Source organism: Melopsittacus undulatus, chromosome 3 (genome assembly GCF_012275295.1).
Source record: "Melopsittacus undulatus isolate bMelUnd1 chromosome 3, bMelUnd1.mat.Z, whole genome shotgun sequence".
NCBI classification, from domain to species: domain Eukaryota; kingdom Metazoa; phylum Chordata; class Aves; order Psittaciformes; family Psittaculidae; genus Melopsittacus; species Melopsittacus undulatus.
In genome coordinates this window covers 82,514,138-82,534,754 of record NC_047529.1, presented here as the reverse complement: position 1 = coordinate 82,534,754, position 20,617 = coordinate 82,514,138, and the positions used below count along the sequence as shown (strand labels likewise).

Sequence of the window (20,617 nt, the reverse complement as noted above, 5' to 3'; positions counted from 1 at the left end):
TTCCCAGGCTCTTCAGACAGACTGGTGCAAGACACTGAAAGTGAAAACATACCATAATACAAGGACTCCTGCCAGAAAATAGGGATGTCTTGTAGCTTTCCTGTTTAATCTTCCCCTCACCCTAGTTCAGGACATCAGCACATTATTTTTTTGTCAAGCGCTAAAGTTCAGCATAAAACAAAGCGCAGCACCGTTTAAACGTTTAGAAAGCAATCCACATTAAAAACAGATTCTCTTCTCCTAAACCCACCACTAATGGTTCTGCTTTCTGACAGCCTCGTATTTAACAAGTCTGCTCTGCACATGCTTCAACTCTTGACTTCCCAAACTCCCATTATATGATACCCTGAGCATCCAGTACTGTAACAAGTACCTTATGCAAATCATTTATTTTTATATCTGCTGGCAAGTTGGCAGCATCCTTTTACAAAGTGATTCTGATGCAAGGATTACTCAAACAACCAGTTTGGCTGCTCTGAATAGCATCTTCAGTTTTTGTTATTCTCCATTGCATATGACCTGCACCATCCTACAGCACACACTCCAAGCAGAACAAGCAGCAGGAAGAAGAGCACTGGCACCACCAGCCCAGGCTGAGATCTCCCACACTTGTAATGAGGTTTTGTCTCATCATCTACATTTCACACTTGAAGCAGGTATCTCTCAGTCTCTTGTAGCAATGCCATTCCATCAAGCTCAAGGTTGTGTGAGCTGCCAGCGCAGAGGTTGCGCTGTTTTCAAATCCTCTCACTTGCTGGCTAAGCCAGTCACTGCAATCACACCAATGTCAAGAGAACAAGAGATTGGAAAGCAACAGTTGCCAGAGACCTGGACAGACATTGAAAGACAATGCACCAAAGTATCCCCAAGCAATAGCTGAGAACCTCTTTCCAACAACAGTTCAGGAGCTCATATTTATTCATGACAGTACTTAAACATGTTGCTTGAAGTATGTGTTGATGTCTACATGTCCCTGTTTCCACCAAAAACACGTCCTTTTCCAATATTTCTGCTCAGTGACACCTTCTATAGACAAACTCCTCACTGGTCCTGATCTGCTGCCAAGGTTGCATCTTCTTACACACTCCCAACAAATGTTCTCCCATTAAATTATCCCTTGGAAGGGATCATAGCAACTCTCAAAGCTGTTTGCAGAGTTCCTCTTGAAATCCCTGTGAGAAATGCAAGGTTTCAGTGCTGATGAGGTGTATAACATATGCAAAGAACCACACATTCCCCAGGAATTCCACTTTTCTACTGAAACCCTGGGGTGCAGCTCAGCATGGTAAACTGTGCCTTTTTATTTTTCCTACAGGAGGACAGATCGTCTGTCCATACATGAGTTCATACACGTCATACATGAAGTCCATACATGGACTTCAGCAGCTTCTCTCTGCTGGCTGCTCCTCACTACCCCAGCAAAATGAAGCACCTATAAACCCAGATTAATGAGCCAATTAAGCTGGTTTTACAGACACTTTGTGTTGGCAGAGCAGTGTATACCAGCTGGATCACAGCAGTGGATCGGGTCCTAAGTGTTTAACAAACAGTAACTGCTTTTTGCTATATGATAAATATGGCTGCTTTCACAAGGCTCCCTGACTGCTTTTCAAGAAACATTCTCAGTCACTCTATTAAAAACCCCACCTTCTCCCATGTGGTTTGTTTTTCTTGCTTTCCTGAGCAGTTTCTCCACACAGATTCCAAAAGCCTGTTAGTCACTGATCGTGTAGGCACACAACCTTCATTCACAGCACCACCACAGGGAACTGAAAGAGGGCAAAATTCAAGTTGGAAGGAATCCCTGGAGGTCTTGCTCAAAGACAAATTGTCTCCAACACTATGTGAGACCAGCCCTGATCTTTCCTAACTCAGTCTTCAAAACCTCCCAGGATGGAGATGGCACAGCCTCCCTGGGACCCACTCTAGTGCTGCACCAGCTGCCTTAGGTGAAAGCTTTTACCATAGAATAATGCAATCAAAGGATCATAGAGTGTTTATGTTGGAAAAGACATTTCAGATCATAAAATCCAAATGTTAACCTGTCACTGCCAAGTCCACCACTAAACCATGTTCCTAAGCACCACACCAACATGTCTTTTAAATACTTCCAGGGATGATGACTCCACCACTTCCCTGAGCTGCCTGTTCCAGTGCTTGATAACCTTTTCAGTGAAGAAATTGTTCCTAAAATACAATCTAAACTTCCCCTGGTGCAGCTTGAGGCCATTTCCTCTTGCCCTCTCACTTGCTGCTGGGGAGAAGAGACTGACCCCCACCTCACTACAACCTCCTTTCAGGTAGTTGTATAGAGCAGTAAGGTCTCCCCTGAGCTTTCTTCTCTCCAGGCTGAACAACCCCAGTTCCTTCATCTGCTCCTCACAAGACATCTGGGTTTCCTCTTGGTGGCCTTATATGCCTACCGGCCCGAGCTGATCACGAGAGACAGTGCAGCCCAACAGCTCTGCTTCCCCAGCCAAACCTGCAGTATCCAACTGGAATTAAAATAGAGAGTCATAAGGGACAAAGGATACAAAAGAAGCCAACCCAGCCAGAAAGCCACATGGAAAGTATTCAATATAAAATCAGTGTGGCTTTAGGTAAAGAGAAGTTTATCAATCCTAATACCAAATGCAGGACGTCAGCTCAGATTTTAATATCAGGGCTTTCTAACACTTCAATTATTCCCAAAGTATGTCCCCTTCCTGTGGGGACACTGAACATCCCAGGAGAAATAGTCTTGAACAGCTCACAGCTAGTGAAAAAAAGATGATGCTGTCACCACAGGTCAAGCAAGATGAGATCACATCCCATCACCTTTCTGCTTCAGTAGGATCCCTTTCACTGCACATCTGGATGCTGGATGTAAACCTAGAGATGGCAGGATCTGAACTTGCTCCAGAGACTACACAGGGGATGTTTTTGCCATGCTAAGCTGAAGAAAGCAAAACCTCTTGAAAAATAAAGGCATCAGTTAAATACTAGACCAAGAGAGATAAGGATAGGTCCAAGAAAAGAGGTGTAGAGAGGAAAAGTTAAAACAGGGGACACCAAAGTTACTGAAAGAAGTACTATAATAATATATTGGTATATAAGAGGAACAAACAGGAATCTAAAACAGACAGGGAATAAATGTAGTGTTGAAACTGAGAAAAGGCTGAGTGAAGCAGCATAGGTGGAAATGAGGGAAGGACTAGACAGAGCTGTAGCCACTTGATGGTGGGCTTCATCCACACTTAAAAGGACCTTGCACAAGTCCTTTAGCCACCTCCAAACAGATTAATATGGCATTAAAGTTGCCTCACTTAAATATCCACTAGGTACACAAGGACAACAGTTTCAGCAACCGTGGCGCAAAGGTTTATAAATAAAACCTCATCCTCCCAGGGGGAGAAAAGACACATCAGATTATATCTGGGAATTTGTGCTCCTTGTGATGCAGGAAGTGGCAATATATTTACCAAGGTAAATATATTTACGACTAGGAGGACCAAGGGCAAACAGAAACCCTAATATCTTGCTCTCTACCTGGTTATGCCATGGTATATATACCATGGTGCAACACCCCCTCATGTCACAGGATGGATACATCGCACTGCTGCCCATATCCAGCATCAATACCACAGCTCCATCCTGGCCAGCTGAATTCACCCCAGACAAATGGGCATCCAGAAATGGCCAAGGACAGCAGTCACCTCATCTAAAGAGATACCTTCAATTTAAATCAAATCCTTTTCTATGTTCCAAAGAATGAGAAAGAGTCACTCCCTTGTGCTCTCTTCAGGGTAGAAATCCAGCATTACCTACAGCTGCAGGAATTTGTTTATAGTATCTTGGCCCCCAAAATGCAGGGCTCATTAAAGCCTCAGTATTGACTTTTTCCAGTTGAAACATCCACTATTATTGCCAAAGTTTTTGTGTGTGTCAGGACAGTGGGATAACATTTTGTAAATGAAGTAAGCCCAGATCATGAGGTCAAAGCTGAGGGTAAAACATCCTCTAAACAACCACACAAAGGGGCAGCTTGCACTTGCCAAATCACACAGATTCTTCAGAGAGCTTCATCAATTATCTAGCAAAGGAAAGCATGAAATAGCTCCAGTAGAAAAGTCAAGTACTGACCCCCAGTAACCAACCTATAACTGTGGGTAAAAATACCTCAAGCAACTCAAATCTATTAAAATAGAAGAGAAAAAAAAAAGTAGTTGAAATATGAGGTCACAAAATATCAGGCAATTCAATTTAGCACCACAAGTCTAGGTACAAAATGCTTGGTTTTGCCTTCCCTAGTCAGCAAAAACTTTTCTACGTTTTTCTTCTATGTGCCATTGCTTCAGGACTGGAAAACCGGATCTATAAAATGGGTTCTGCTGCAAAGACACATGTTTGGCACAGTCAGTAGACAGCATCCATACAGTCTATAAACATCCACCAACCCCTCTTTTCACTTCAGCTAGGAGCCTGGGAGGCTAAGCACAGTGACCCAGCCACAGGCACAGTAACATCTTGAAGAGAGAAGTTGTAGCTGCTTAGAGAAAACAAAATCACCACAAAGTGATCAATTGCCTTCATTAGAAAAGGCCAAAAGTGCCAGCTGGCAAAGAAATCCTGTCATGAGCAACTTGACCAAAAATCATCACAGTCTACACTGCAATAGCAAACTGGTGGGATTTGTTGCTTATTTTGTTGCTTGGGTTTGGTTTGGGTTTGTTTTTTGGGAGGGGTGTTGGTGTTTTGGTTTCTGTTATTAGTTTTAATTTAAAAAATGAAGTTCTAAGCATCGAATGAGACTGACTAGCTCTGTACCCTGGGTTTTAGACTACTGTTGCTTTACCAGACTAAACAGATTAAATAAAATGTGAAGATTGAATAAAGCGTGCCAAACTGCTCAGTTCATTCACCCTCCGCAAAGAGTAGATCCCTTTCTTAGGAAGTCCTTAGCTGCTCCCTGAGCACAATCAATTGTCCTCTGAGATAATAACCTCACACCACTGCCAATCTGCAATAGAGTTTCAGAGCTGAGCTATTCAGTTTACAAACACCCTGCAGCATCCCTCCCAAAACCCACCACCAGGACTAGAAAAGTACATCAGCCAGAGGTGGCTTTTAGATCTCTGATCTGTTTCTTTGGGATCTAACACTTGTGTATACCAGGCACTCTTATACATGTCCAAGCCCTACCACCATGAGGATCTCAGCTGTTCTTGTAGCAAAAAATTACAGTGAATAAGTAGAAAAACAAACAAAAAAAAGCACTATATTTTGATTCTTCAGCTGGCAACTCTAAAATTCACACTATTTGTGAGGTAAGACCCTTTGTAAAACATCCACACTCTTAAAACCTACTGTGTCAGCGTCTCCTAAATGCAACTGCTTGAGTGGTGACACTCAAGTTCACATCACATGCAGCAAGCACATTCAAGGGCAACTTCACAATTGCCCTCTTGGTAGGCAGCTTGTGAAACCAAGACAGACATCTGCCCAAAGGTGCAGAAAGGCTGAGGGACGTCAGCCCTGCCAGAGGCACCAGAGAAGTGGGGGGAGAAAACCCACACTCAGGTGGTGGTGTTCATGTACTGGCTGTATCATGGCCAGCCCTCCATCAGGAAAAAGAGTTTATTGTGCTCAAAAATGCTTTGCAACATGATCACCCATCCCTTCTTCATGCCCGCAATGAGCATTGTTTTCCACATACTGCTCAACCAACTTCCAGCAGGTAAATCTCTTTGTGTGCTGGCTTTAAGGGCTGGGACAATTGTGATACACAACTTTGGTTCTTTCACCTGATTTGAAATAGATTTCAACACAGAGTGTACTTGAAAAAGGAGAAAGCAGAACTTTACTAGTAGAGCCACACATCTAAAGCTCTATAATCCTTTGTGCAACTCAGGGCTTTCAATTTGGTTGTTATTTATGAACAGGAAAAGAAAAATGGCATTTTACCATAACTCAGAGGCACAAGGGAAAGAGAACATCTCACCTTTCTCATCCAGCAACCCACACAGGGGCTGCTGATTTGGTCCTTGCCTTCACATACTGTCATTGCTACCTATCTCCATTCCGCAATCCCAAAGCCACATCAGCAAAAATGTAACAAAGAGAACAGACAAATACCACAGGAAGATACTTGTTTTCCACCCAAAAATTAACGCTCCGTGTCACTTTGGCAAAGTATTGCTGGTATTTTTTTCCTTTAATTTGGCGGTTTGATCCAAGTTCTGCTGAGAAAGTGAGAGCAATTCCACCAGCTTCAATGAGGGCTGGACCAGGGCCATCCCCAGAAGAGTTCACTCTACAAAGATATTTCCTGCAGTTGGCAAGCCAGCTCAGACATCAGACACAGTGCTGATGTGGCCCTCTGACCCAAGATGTGCTGATTGCTCTAACTCCAGAAGACTCAGTGAGTTACTTCAGACCAGCCATGGCACAGAGCATAGCACTAGGTCTAGTGAGGGTCTTTGTAGCATTGCAGCAGTTAATGTGTAAAAGCATGAGCATATGATCAGAGCAGGTAGGACTGAAATGGGAGAACAAATCCAGACTCAGGCTTACTGGGTTGGTAGGTTCCCTAGCACTTTAAAAAGCTCCATCAACCTTGTCTCTGTGTGGGCTGATCAACTTTTTTAATGTCACTCAGTGTCAGATGTCCTGGAGAAAAGCCAATCAGTTTAAGCAGTGGAGACAAGTGACACATCAATCCTTTGTTTCTCTCAGAAAAAAAAAAAAAAAAAAAAAAAGAATAATCGTTCAGCACATTTCCACACACTTCTGCTTGGCACAGAAAGTGGGGACTGGAATGCTTTAGTTCCTGCAAAGCACAATGGAAAGTGTGCCATAATTCACCGGGCTCTGGCCAGGAGTTTTGGGTAGAGGACCAGTATCCAACTGTAATGTCTGCTTTAAGCAAAGCAATTCATTATACATCTGTAGAAGAGATACCTGGCATCCAGAGGACATTCTTTAAATTGACAGCATCAACAGAAGTTTCCAGTGCTCCCTTTGAAGAGCCTTCTGAATGCTAAGCACAGTAGGACTAGGGCATTTTCCAAACTCAACAACATATTTCTACACGATTAATATATATATTATGACTTGAGAGCAACCAACAGTGAAGTACTGAAGGCTTCACATTCTGCCACTGACATTCACACACAGATTTCCTTCTACATCAGAACCCTTTGAAGGGAGCCCACTGAGCCTCCTCAATCACACCAGCTGCATCTGGACACTTCCCATTCAGGTTTCTCCAGTGACCAAAGCACTGTGGTGATAAAAATCCCTAGCAACCCCAAAGGGGTTGTGAGAGAACACCGCAGCTGTGGTCCTAGTCTGCAACTGTTCATCTGGGGTGCTGTCCTTCCACTGACTTGGAGGAAAGGTGGTACTGGAGTGGCAACACCTTTGGAGGCTCCTTGGAAAGAGCAGAGCAGGCAAAACCAGCTGGCAAAGGTGCAGGGTTGCCGTGCTCATGACCAGCCTCTCTGCAGGGCTGAGCTGGGTGATTAGGAAGCACTTCTGCTATAGGGGCAGGAGGGCAAAGGGGACACAACCAGTTTATGTCAAAATGCTTTCTACTGCAAATCCCGTTTTCACACCTCAACACTGGTCATTACCTCCATTCATACCATTTATGGCAGGGTAATCAAATTCCAAGTCAAAACTAGTCTGTGTCCTCCTCTGCAAGTTTCACATCTCCATTGTCAAACACATGCCCTAAACCAAGATGTTTTCTTAATGGCTTGACAATGGAGGACAGGGCAGACAACCTGTGACAGGCATGGCTCTGTGGGATGCCACAGCATCTGTATAGGCAACACGTCCTGACACGTCCAACATGAAAGATGTACATACTTCTACTATGATGGTATCTACCAGCAAAAATCATTGTCACAAAGCTAACAGACCTACAATTTTGGCTGCCCAGTCTGCTGCTTGTCCCCCAAACATTTCAAAGGCTGTCAGGGATGTGGGGCTACTGGAAGTGTCCCTTGGAACCTAGGCAGGATTTTGGCTGCACAACCTGTAATGAGTGGTAGCACTCTCATTCTCCTCTAACAACTTGGAAATTTTGCCTATGACAACAGCAGGAAGAGGCACAAAGATAACACAAAGCTTGCACTAAGATGGATATTATTCCTCTTGTAAAATATACTGACTCCCACATGGAGAGCTACCACTTCTGAGCCATAATCTCTACACATGTTTCTGTGAGAAAGAATTGACCCCAGTATAAATGCACATGGTAGAATCCACCATGGCAGTAGGAAAGAATTACATCATTTGCCAGCACTGCTCTTTTTATCTGAAAATTTATGATGGTTTCATGGAAACATGACCCAGACTGACTTAATCTCAGTGGTTTTCTCATACTCTGTGAAGATGCCACGAAGGGAAAGCTTTCTTTAGAGATTTCCACATGAAGGAACATATGCAGAGCTTTCTATAGCTTGAAGCTGGTATTTCTCCACCAGCTGATGCCCACACGAGATGTGGGTAGCCAAGAAGGGTGACACAGCTGCTCAGGATCACAAGCCCATGGATGCCCTTCTCTCCAGCACAGACACCAGCATGGAGCTTGTGTGATGCCACTCTGCCCTGCCTCAAAACGGGACTGCATTGCAGCCTACCCACATTTATTCTTACCACCCATAAAGATGGCTTGCAGGTGAGCCAACCTATACCCCTCCAGGTGGGCCTCAAAAGATGCCCACAGGAGAGGTAGTAAAAAAAGAGTATTGTTTCTAGGCTGTCATGCATCCCCTATACTGCTGCTCTCTCACTCATAACCAGCAGCCTGAGCTAGCTTTGAAGTGGACTGGCAGGAAACACAAGTCAGAGGCAGAGCATGTGTTCTGTGAGCCAGCCTATGTCCTGCTCCCTGCAGGTATGGCCACAGACCTCCAGGAAGGAAAACACACCTACTAAAACTGTACTGCTCATTAGGAGGCTAACTAAACCGTGGCAGCGTCTGTATGCTGCACACCTGGATTACTTCTTATGAATCTAAATCTTCACTCCATTGCCCTGCTTTCATGTTAGTGCAATCTCACTAAAATCAGTGGCATATTACAGGGGCGGTCAAGTGAAGAATGAGGCCCTGCTTGTTCAAAGGCTGAAGAAAACATTGGGCATAATTATCCTGATGGGAGATATGCACTAGGTTTATGGAAAGTCACAGCAGGCAGCACAGTTCTCTTTCTGCACCAGCTTTTACTCCAACCATATCAAGCAGTGGTTACCCACATCCATAAAGCACAAAGCTTTATATGTTTAGTTCACATCATTCACTTTTTATCTGAATTGTATTTTTAATGAAATACTCCTATTCAAATATCTGATTTCTGTCCAAACCTCACTCAGCTCTGGGCTGTGGGAATGTTTTATGGCAGATCCTCACAGCTAACCTCCTCTGTATTAGTTAGAGGTGTCAGGTTGTGGAGGGGAACCAAAACCTCTCAGCCACCTTCACCCTCAAGCCCCCACTCCACAGAGCCTCTGATAATCCTATTCACCTTGGGCACGTTAACACCCACCAAATGGAGTACATCGGTCATTTGTGGAAACAGCGATGAGTGTTAACCAAGCCACAACTAGACAGAAACTCGTGGCTTCAACTGTTCTTTAGATACCTGAGATTTTGAAAATCCCAGAAAACCGTGATTTTCACACACATACACTAAAATAGGGTCAGTGAGACATTTCTGAAGCAAAGATTAGCTCTGGATCCACAGTGTGGGAAATCTGGGTGGTGTGGCTCTGCTGCTGGTTCATTCCTTTATGCATCCTTAAGAAGGATTTACCAAATCATCCTTCTTAAGGGCTCTGGATTACTTGTATGGGGTGAGGGTGGTTTACACCTCTCTCCAAAACCACCTCAATATATCTAAACCTGATCCCTTGCCCTGTACAGTAACAGATTTTTTAATCTATTGGAAATTCACATGTTTACGTGAAGTCTTCCCATTCCATCTGTAGTTGAAGTGCACGTTCAACTTTCCACTAGAAACTGCCAAAAATGCCTCAGACTCACAAAGTCAGAGAGTAGGAATTCAAGCTTCATCATGTGTGAAGGAAAGAAAAAAGTTTAAACTCTCAATTTTTATTTCACTTTGTAAACCTTTCATAAATCAGAAACATTTGAGAGTTTCTTAAGGTATGGGTTTGCTAGGAACAAAACACTCTTTTGGTCTTTGCTCTTTCATTAGCAGCTCTTAGAGATTAAGTTTCTTCACAGGAACTGGAAAAAGTACATCCTAAAATAACACAGTCTTTGCTTCTTCCTCTTCATGCAAAATGCAAATAAAACCCACCAAACCATTATTTATCTGCCTATAAAACTGTGCACAATTCATGTCTTGAAACAACACCAGCCTTGATTCTTCTAAATAACTTTATGCCACATTATTTATGGTAAAAGATCTTTCAAAAAGTACATAGAATCACAGAATCATAGAATAGTTTGGTTTGGAAAGGACTGTAAGATCACCTAATTCCAACCACTCTGTACCCTAAAGAAAGGGAAGCTGGTGGCATACACTCCCAAGTCTCCCAAAGTGCAAAGCTCATAGGTACTAGACAAAACACATGCCAAGGAAATGGTCAGAGTAATATTATCACTATTCTTAGGAGCTCTGCACTAGTTCGGGCTCAGGTAAGAAAAGGATAGGCACAGATCTCCATTACTGGTAAATTACTTCCTTATTTCATGTTCAAAAAGCAAACCTCTGCAGTCATATTCAAAACAATGTCTTCAAGCAAGGCCCTGGGCTGTATTACACACTATGTTAGTCCTACCATAGCTAAGCAAACATGACTGAGGTAAATGGCAGCAGCCACTTGCAATCACCACATCAGTTTGCACATCATGGTCTGTCAGGTGCTAGCTGGGATGATCAGCAAAGCTTTTACCTAACTAATACCCTTGAAAAGCAGCTCAATATATTGAAAAGATGCACTCACAGCTGTACAAGTTTGTAAAAGAGAATCCATGCCATCTTCCTTGCTTTAGCCCAGGGATATCTACAACTTGAAATACAAGTATCTACAAAGCAACTGATGGCTTTGCCTCCAATGTTGAGGTGCAAAATTTGTAGCTTCTCCCCACACAGTACAGAGCATCCCTGACCAGTGGGATATATGGCAAGAGGAATGTCGGGGGAAGAAAATCAACCCTTCAACTCAAAACAGTCTCTGCAAAAATCAGGAGAGCAAGTCTCAGGAAGGACCATGTTAGACTTCCAGAGTTCTTCATATGCCACAGCTAGCAGTCTGCCAGAGCCATACATTACCAATGTGCATGGACTCCTACTTTGTGTTATTCACGTATTGTTTGAACACCCAAAGTGGGAGACTGGAAGAAGTGGTGGAGTGAAAGAGTGGTACACTGATTGCTGCTAGGTGACTCTCTGACAAGGAATTAAGTTTTCAAATACCAAAACACCCATTCGATAGGGCCCATTTTGTGAGCTCTGAACCAATTTTGCACAGTCCGTATATGAGCTCCTGCTGAAAACCAACCCTTACTTCTATGACAGTAGTCACACAGCTTCCACTGCATGGCGTGCAAGGAGATGCTTCTTAACAGAGCTGTGTGCAGCCTGGATCTGGATGTTCTGCGAGGCCAACACTGAGGAAGCAGCCCTGCAGTGACAGCAGAGGCAAAACCCCTTCTCAGATCCATCAAACCAAGCCTAGGAAGGCAAAGAAATTTGCACTGCTTTACAAGTAGCTTAAGCAACTCACGAATGTCCTCTGGGGTGGCCATCTGCTACTGTTCAGTAGCACAAACATTTTGTTAAAGCAGCAAAGCTTCCTGAAACACAGCAATTTTCTTCCATACAAAGGGGCCCCACATTACTGAAAAGCTGCTACAGACATTTAAAAGTTTTAGTATTTGCCTTGTCATTTTTTACAGGGACTGCTTGTAACCATAACAAAAGGGGAGTTTTTAAAATATATGTATGTTTATACAACACAAGCAGCTTAAAATACATATTCACAAGAGGCCCCTCTTGCTGAAAAAGCCAAATAGGTCCTTTTTTATTGCCAACAATCTTGCAAACCCTATAGCTAACTTTATGGAGGCTCTTATGTTTGGATACATAGAGTCTGCTTCTGCCACCCTTACTGCAACTATTAGCCACTTGTTCTGCAAGGCTCTGGTATTAAGAAAAAACTTGTTTCTCTCCAAGGAAATCAACAGGTATAATGGTGGGAACCCCTTCTACCTAATTAGCCCCCATTCTCTCCGGGCACACCACCTTCTTTCGGGAACATCCATAATAACTCATCAGCTACTCTGATGCGTACCCCCACTAAGACCCTGAGGTCCATCAGTTAGTTATCTCTCCCTTCATCTCTCTTCACTGGGCTGCCATCCTTCCTCTCAATCTGCTGGTGCTAGAAAAAAAAAAAAACACATTTATCTTGTATCTCCCTCTTCCTCCCCTCAGCCAACACATACATGGGTGGTTCCTCCCTTCCATTCTGATGGGGAGTGTGGAAACCATCCTCTCCTAGACATGCTCCCACTGCACCACTGTGCAGGCACAGCCATGCCCACACCAGCCTTCTTGTATAGCTACGAAAACACATGGGACAGCTTACTTGTCACCACCACAGGGACAGACTTGAGACAACACAAAGCCATTTCTCTTTTAACTTTACTAAATGGCAGTCTGAAAACTATTTCCACCCCTCCAAGGTATCACAGTCATTCCCGTTCCCTTGTCACACCATCAGCTGCAGGTTTCCAGTCCAACCTGCACAGCGTGGTACCAAACATGACCAGAACCCCACAGTGTCTCATACAATTCATCATCTCTCCCCGAGGGTAACTTAAAACAGCTGCTTTTGTAGAGGAAAATGAGCGCGTTCGCAGAGGTGTCTGGCCCTCAGCAATCAGCACTTCCAGGGGCATGGCACATCCCGCTCCAGGTCTGAGCTGCTGGGAGGACAGCCGAGGATCCCCTATGGTCTGAGACATCTCGTGGCAATAAACAGGTATTACCTTGCACTCAGCACCCCTGCCCCTGGCTGGGAACGGCTTTCGTGAAGACAACACGCTGGGCACACTGAGTCAGTGCCCTTAAGCATGCACTCACGCTCTCAAAGGACCAGCTTGACTTACAGCAGCCATTTAGAGTGAAGAACAGGAACTCACCCCCTAGCAGAGCAGTCATCACATGGCAAACAAAAAGGTACATCACTATACACATCTAACGAGAATTTGGCTTGCTAGTATTGCTGTTTACAGTTTAGACTATCTAGGTTTTCAATACTGTTGCTGTGCCATCACAGAAGAGCTTATTTTTCTGTTGGCTTTGTTTTTTTTAGGAATATAGCCATTTCTTCTGTGCCTGTTAGTACCAGACACACCAAGGGATGGATGCCAATCACACCCTTCTTGCTGCGAAAATTTTCAGGTCCTTAATGCCACACACTCCAAGTGCTGCTCTAACTTGGAATAAATGATACCCTACATTTTCAGGCTCTCCAAGCCTGTGCTCACAGTCTCTTTCACCAGAGAAACATGACCTGATCACCAAGCTGAATTGACCCTCAAGCACTTCTCTGTGGTGCAGCTGGATTAACATCTCCAGATTGGACAGGCAGACAGCAAGCTACATCAGTCTGCAGATTTGATCCAGTAAAATAACAGGCACATACTTCCTTCAGCTGTGTCCACTGATTTCACACAACAGGTAAGTATGTGTGTTAGCCTATCACAAATCACAGCCTAATACACAGTAGACAAGAGGGACAACAGGACAACATCAGAACCTGTGTCCTGAGTTGTAGAGGGGAACTTACAGAGATGCACCCCTCTCCCCCCCCAGGGACAGTCAGCTCGTTGCCTGGCAGGGATGCTAAGTGGGATTACAGTACCTCTCACTGAGGTTTGCTAAAACCCTGTGGAAATACTGCTGAGCATCCCACGGAAGTTTTCAGTCATTACTTCTGATTTGGAAAGTTTCAAATAGAAGGGAACAGTGGCTGAGGTTGGGCAGCTCTCTGGCACCACAGCACGGAAAAAGCATTCAGATAGCTTTTCAAACAGAGCCAGTGGAGCCCAGGAAAGGCAAGACATCACTTTGAAAGTCTGTCTGAGAACTATGAATGAAACCAGGTCCTGTGATCCCCATCCCACCTCTCCAGTAATAAGTCCTCAGACACTTACCAAATATGTATATTAAAAATACATGCAACCTGAAAGCAGACTTAAGTCTCAGTCCAGCCAGATGGACCCTTACCATCATTGCCATTCACTCCTAAATTGTTTATAATACATTTACTTTGGGAGATCAGAAACATCAAACCAATAGCATGCCTAGGAGAGAAGCCAACGTGAAGGCCAGCTGACAGTAAGGCTGCAAACACATAACCCAGAGCACCCACTCCTGCAAAGCGGAGCAAGCCTTCTGCCAAGTCCCTGGATCACCATCAGCCTCTCCGTGCGTGAGCTGCGGGGACATCTGCAAAGCATCTGATACTAAAGAACACACAGTTATGTCACTGAACCAGGCATGGCTTCAAAAGGTGACAAAAGGGAAAGACATTCAGACTATGCAAAAGTGCAGCACAATTGCTCATGCAGGGCCAGATTCTGACGCCAATAGGTATTTCAGCAGGACTGCCACATGAAGCAGGACTCTACCCAGCTGGAATAACAGCATCTAAATCCAGCTCTCCATGTATCTGGTCACAGCCTGCAGAGCTGGCAAGTGACCTTAGCAGCACAGTTAAAACTGAACACTGGCTTCCCAAGGCTGAAAACACAAGGTATGGTTACTTCCCAGGCTGCCAGAGGGGTGGCAGGAGTAGTCACAGGGTTCTGCTCCCATGCTCCCCTCCCTCAGCAGCAGGAGCATGCAGGAGTTCTGAGAGGGCTGGCCAGGAAGGTGGGCTTGGTCTGGGCATCACAAGCTGCCAGCCACAGCAGCATGATTCACCAGTCACATCTGTCACTTGCTGTTGTGGGAGTTTTAGGGCAAATTCAGTAGTTGTTCCCTGTTATTTGCTAAACCCTTTCCCACTCCCTACATCCTTCCAACAATGCCACTCTGAGAGGAGGGATAAAGCACTTTGTTACAGAATACCAAAACAAATTATGTTAGCTATTCAATTTCTCTTATTTCAGTTGTATTTTTAGAGACAGGGAAAAGATAACATTCCACCTCCAGCAGTTCTGCACTTTTCCCAAAAAAAAGTTTCAGCCAATATATTGTAGCCAACTACACAGTAAACATGATGACAAATAACCTTTTGACGAATTGCCTCTTATTTTACAGCAGCTGTATACATTAAGAACAACAGAGTCATGCAGTGGAAAAATAATCAGTTTAACACCAGAAGAATACAAACAGAAAGATTCGCTGGAACTGGGACCATTGCAACATGCCCAAGAGGACTTGATGACTGTGTAATAGCAAAATAGCTGTACTGGAACAATGAAATATGAACACAGTCTACAGTCCTCAAAGGGTAATTTGCTCTATTTAATGAAGAGCTGATTTGATGATCAAGTTACCCACTGGAGAGGGGTGATTTAAAACACACATTTCTCCAGACCACTTTCTGATAATATACATCGTGAAATTTGGATGTACCTTCCAGGTCTTCTTCCAGGGCAAGGAGAAGCATGGACTGCCTTCCTTACTACAGGATTTCAGTACTTCATCTGATGTAACCAACAGTTTCTCTTCGTTTAGGAAAAGCTCTCTGTTTAGAGCACACAATTGCTACATGACTTGGGTCTTTTTTCCACCTTTCCTTGCTTCTCCACCCCTTGGGGCTACCTGCTATAAATATAGACCAACTCTGACAAATGCAAGCACCTACACTGCAATGAAGCTACACATGCAGAAGGATTTCAAAGGCACTGAAGCACAGTCAGCTCTTACCCTAGCACAGAGATCTGACACAGCCAGCGTACTCACCCCAAAATGCTCCTGCATCCCATGGCACAGATGTAATTTATGAACAGCTAACAGCGGGTTGGAGGTCAGCACAGGTCTTGCAAGTGAACAGAGGCACAAGAGCTTTGAGTACAACCTTCCATCTCCCCAGGCAAGACAAGACTGAACAATGAAGGAATCATCATGTAAACACTGTTTGATGTTGCTCACGTTAACTCTGCTACCAGTATAGTACTTAAGCACTCAACCATGTGGTCTGCTATAGAAAAAGCTCCTTTTCATTACAATCTTGTCTAAATCTCAGAGGAACCAGGGAAACCTGACACTTTGCAGGTGCCTGTATGTCCCCAAAGGAAATTAATACAACTATGGAGGTGCTGCAGGCAAATGCTGCTGATGCCTGCAAGTAAGAATGAATGTGAGAGGTGGGATCAGAGCATCAGAAGTCCATCTAGCCAGGAACAGTCAGTACAAAACTCCCTTGCTCATATAAGTGCTTCTTTAGTAAGAGACAGGCAGTGGAGATGCAGACTAAACCATGCTGTCTCTCCAAATCCCTAGACATCCAGGGTGTGGAGGAAAGCTCAGAAACATGTGTCATGAGACTCAGAGCATAGACAGCAAAGCAAGAGATCTCAGCAGTTCTTGTTTTTTTAAATCTTGTGCTTTTTAAGCCACTGTCTTGATCTTGGCAGTGCTTATTTTGGCACTGCAGTTTGTGAACATTCAGCACTATGTTTTGTAGCCAAGAGTACAGCAGAATAAGCGGCAGTATAGCAAACACATATAAGAAAATGTAAACATGATTTCAAAGGCTTTATAATGGGTCATGCAGAGCAGAGGACCTTCTAGACAACCTTGCACTTCTTCGAGAGACCCATCACTCTTCTATTGCCCTGAAAATGCAAACCACACCGCTCCTCAGCTGCTATGGTGTCAGTGCAAACACAGACAAAATGCAAGTTCACAGACAGAGGGTAAGGATCTTTCCAGCTTCAAGATCTGCTGCTGCCCTCTGGGTTTCACTGCCTCACCACCCAGAGGTTCATCCCCCTGCACCCGAGGGATCAGTGAGTGCAAGGAGGGCTGCCAGTGCCCTCTCAGGGCTGCACAAGAACACAATACACCTCAGCCTGGGGGACAAAAATGGCAGCACGGAGCTTCCAGGCAGGACAGCACATCAATGCCTACACCACTCCCTCTGGAGAAGTGAGCACTTCATCTGTGTAATATGTTATCAGCCTGGGGGAGGCATAGCTAAATATTTGCCCTCCCTCTTCCCCCCCCCAGCAGAAATCACACACACAAGTGGGACATGCATGCACCTAGATATGGATGGCTCGCTTGGGTAGGTGAGCAGGGAGTTAAGGAATACTGATTTATGAAGATAGGTAACTCAAGTTAAGCAAGATAAGCAGATCCTGACATTGCAAACCTAGAAACAAACAAAAAAACCCCAACCCAAAATGACAGGTGCTGGTTTGGCTGCAGGTTTTTGAGTATTTGGGATCATGTTAAGGCCACTGAACACAGGCTCACTCTAAAGGTCTTTGGCCAGAAAGAGCTCCAGGTTCTGGTTGTGCCTCAGATGGCAGCTGAGAGCCAATGCCTGATGCCAGCAGATCCCAGTGCCATCTTAGCCACAGACCTGAGCTCTTTCCCAGTGATGGAGAGAGCCAGGTGACATAGCTGCCAGCTGGAGAAACTGTGTGTCCTAGACATGCACCAGAAACTGAGCCTGGTGAAAACACTTCTTTGCTGCATTGATCTGGAGACAATAGGCCACCTGCAGACAGATACACACAACTTGGAGCAGACAGGAAGTCTGACCTCAGCTATCCTTGAAACTCAGAAGCCACATTTACCATTTTAGTGTCCTCCATAGAGAAACAGCAATGTCACTTCAGCAATGAATGTGTCTTAGGAGGAATCTGTATTTTGGGGGTGCTGGATCAATACACACAAGATCCCATTCCCTCTGCAAGCATGTCTTTGTTTTGCTGCATGATTTACTTACTTTCATACTCTCCCATTTTCCTTCTGTATAGATCAGCTTCTGAAAGCATCTCCTTAACCAGCTATCCAGTTAGTCTCTGTCCATGTGCTCTCTGAAGAGCTGGAATTAGACTTGGACAGCACAAGGGCTTTCGTACCTCTGATACACCCAGAGGCTGGTATAGAGCTATACAGTTAATACAATTACAGCATTGTCCTAAATAACTGAGAAGATATATTCCTTAGAGCTAAATGAAGTGGAAAATTCCCTTGGAGACCCTTCTGCTTTCTCTGTTTGTGTCACACAGTCTAGACAAGAAGAGAAAACGAGAGTTGGTCAGAAAGGCACTTGCTATGGGCACAGCCTCATCTTGACGTTCCTCCAAAACTTCTCCTACTGGCCACAGGTGGTGCTCGAACATTGTTTGTCTAAAAGCAGCCAAGGAGAGTTCCTACAAGACTGCTTTCGGTCCTCAGTATCCATCCTCCCATGCACAGGATCTGGCAGCAAACAACAAAATCTCTCTTGGCAATACACAAATGAGATCTGCCCTTAAGCTGGCTCTGGCACAACACCCCTCCCTTACACTTCCTTGGCCCAAGAGACTGCCCACACAATCCCGGGCACAGGCCCCACTCTGACTTTCCTTTTTGATAAGCAGAAGCACTGTCAATGACAGCACCAGCCCAATGCCAGACCTTCCCCTCACTGAGGGGAAAACCTTTTCTTTCCATGGACAAAAAGTGAAGAGTTCTTTCACTTCCTTTGTCAGAGCCCCTCCGCTGAGCCAAGGCAGTCTCCCTGTCTCCCAGAAACAGCACTTGGGGAAAGGCTCTAAAGTGCAGAGTGGGTTTGGAACAGGTCACCTAGACAGAGCATATGCTGGAAAGGCGAGGAAAGAAGGACAGGAAGGGACCATTTAAAAAACAGAAGATGAGAAAGCAAAGGCACTCAGCAAAAGCTTTTACCCCCTGAGAAAGGACTTCAGCACCCCCCAGCCCTCCTGCCTGAGACTGCACTTGTTCATAGCCCAGCCTGGGTTAGTGGATTATAAAGTACTCTCTAGACAGGAGAAAGAAAACGATGACGGCTCAGCATGGCCAGCACACTGCCAGGGACAAGAAGCACATGTGCAGCCCACCCCTATCCCTGCACAGCCGCTCTGGGGTTAACCACGCTGTGCTCCCACTGCGGCAGGTTTTGGTGTGCTCCAGAGGTCTGTAGCTGGGAAGCACGCAGAGCTCTCGCGCAGCGCTATGCCAAGACATTTGGGTTTGTTCAGAAACTGGCTTGGGTTTACAGCACACTGGAGCAGGACTGCAAGCTAAGAAAGACTGTACGGATGTTACATACAAAATTTTCAGTGAAGTTTCAGACACCCCTACAATCACTTTAGACATTACACAGACAGAGGAGCAAGAGCCTGCCTGCACTCAACAGCTAACACTTTTCCTCAGAGGCTATGACATTTCCCATGGATGTTACCCATGCTGTCAGCACACAAACTCCCTTGCTCCCTTCCCTTCTTTTCGTCTCACTTGCCAGCAGGCAGCCCCACAGACAGTAGATCCCATTCCTCCTCCATTTCCCATCGCCACAGAGCAGCACTACTACAAATCCACTTCCAGGAGACTACCAGGTTTAACCTGTACCGGCACAGCACGTCACAGAAAAAAAAGAGACAGCGGTGGGTACATGGGCACATGCCAGCAAAGCTGCTATGCACTCAGCCTCCTGTAAACACACTGCTGCTACTCTGCAACAGTCACAGAGGAGAGGGCAGGATGCACAGGGTCTTCAAACCAGACTCAAAGATTTTTTCCTTGCTCCAGGTTAAGCGGATCTTTCCACTCTGTTTACCTGCACCCTAGAAATCCCCAGGAGCTACAGGTGACGTTAGTTCCCAGGCTCTCCTGCCTAAGCCCAGGGCTGCCAGGGGGTGAGATACTACCAGGCTTGGCTGGCTGCTCTGCAAACTGCAGCTCCGTGCTGGAGATGGGACAGCCAGAGCCAGGGAGCAGGTGTACCCAACTGCCCGGCCACTGTAACCCCAGTAGTTAAAATCAGTGGCTGAAACGCCGCCATATGTCCCTCTGTACCTTGCCTCTAGCTGCCTCTGGGTCTAAGACCTTGTGGCCACAAGGTGAGGCAGCTTCGGGGCTCAGCGTTGCCTGCAGTTCAAACAGTGCCGCGGGGGCTGCAGTTAGAGTGCATGCGGGAAAGGAAGGGAAGATCTGCCACCTCCAGAGCAGGTTATAAACAGGAGGCTGAGAGTCCCTGGGATCCTGACAGCAGCCGCTGCCTCTCCCAGGCTGCTCCAGGGTGCGATCCACGGGGCTCCGGCGGCGTGAATGGAGAGAAGTGGGCTCTCCGGCGCTGGGGCTGCCCGGCGTCAACGCCGTTAACCGTGCCAGCGGGGCTTTTCAGCAGAGCCCAGGCGCGCAGAAGGGACCCGCACCCGGTGCCAACGGGAGTAAGGCATCCGGGGACTAAAGGCAAGAGGACGGCAGCTTTCCGTTGCCCTCAGCTCACGTCTGGCCGGGAGCGTCCCTGCAGGCTGCAGCATCGCTCCCCGGAGTTGCCCCAAGAGCAGGAGAGCGGCAGCGGGCTGATCGGAGGGTCCCGGTCTCCGAGAGCCGCGGGAAGCCCTCGGGGTTTGCTCCGCTTTGCAGACCCCCACCGTCACAGCTCGGGTCTCCCTCCC

At 45.6% G+C, this 20,617-nt stretch overlaps 1 protein-coding gene across 1 annotated transcript in view; it reads right to left on the bottom strand.

The window, feature by feature from the left end:
* Nucleotides 1–20,617, bottom strand: part of FNDC1 (fibronectin type III domain containing 1) — a 61,985-nt gene that overhangs the window by 40,995 nt on the left and 373 nt on the right. The window lies entirely within an intron of this gene.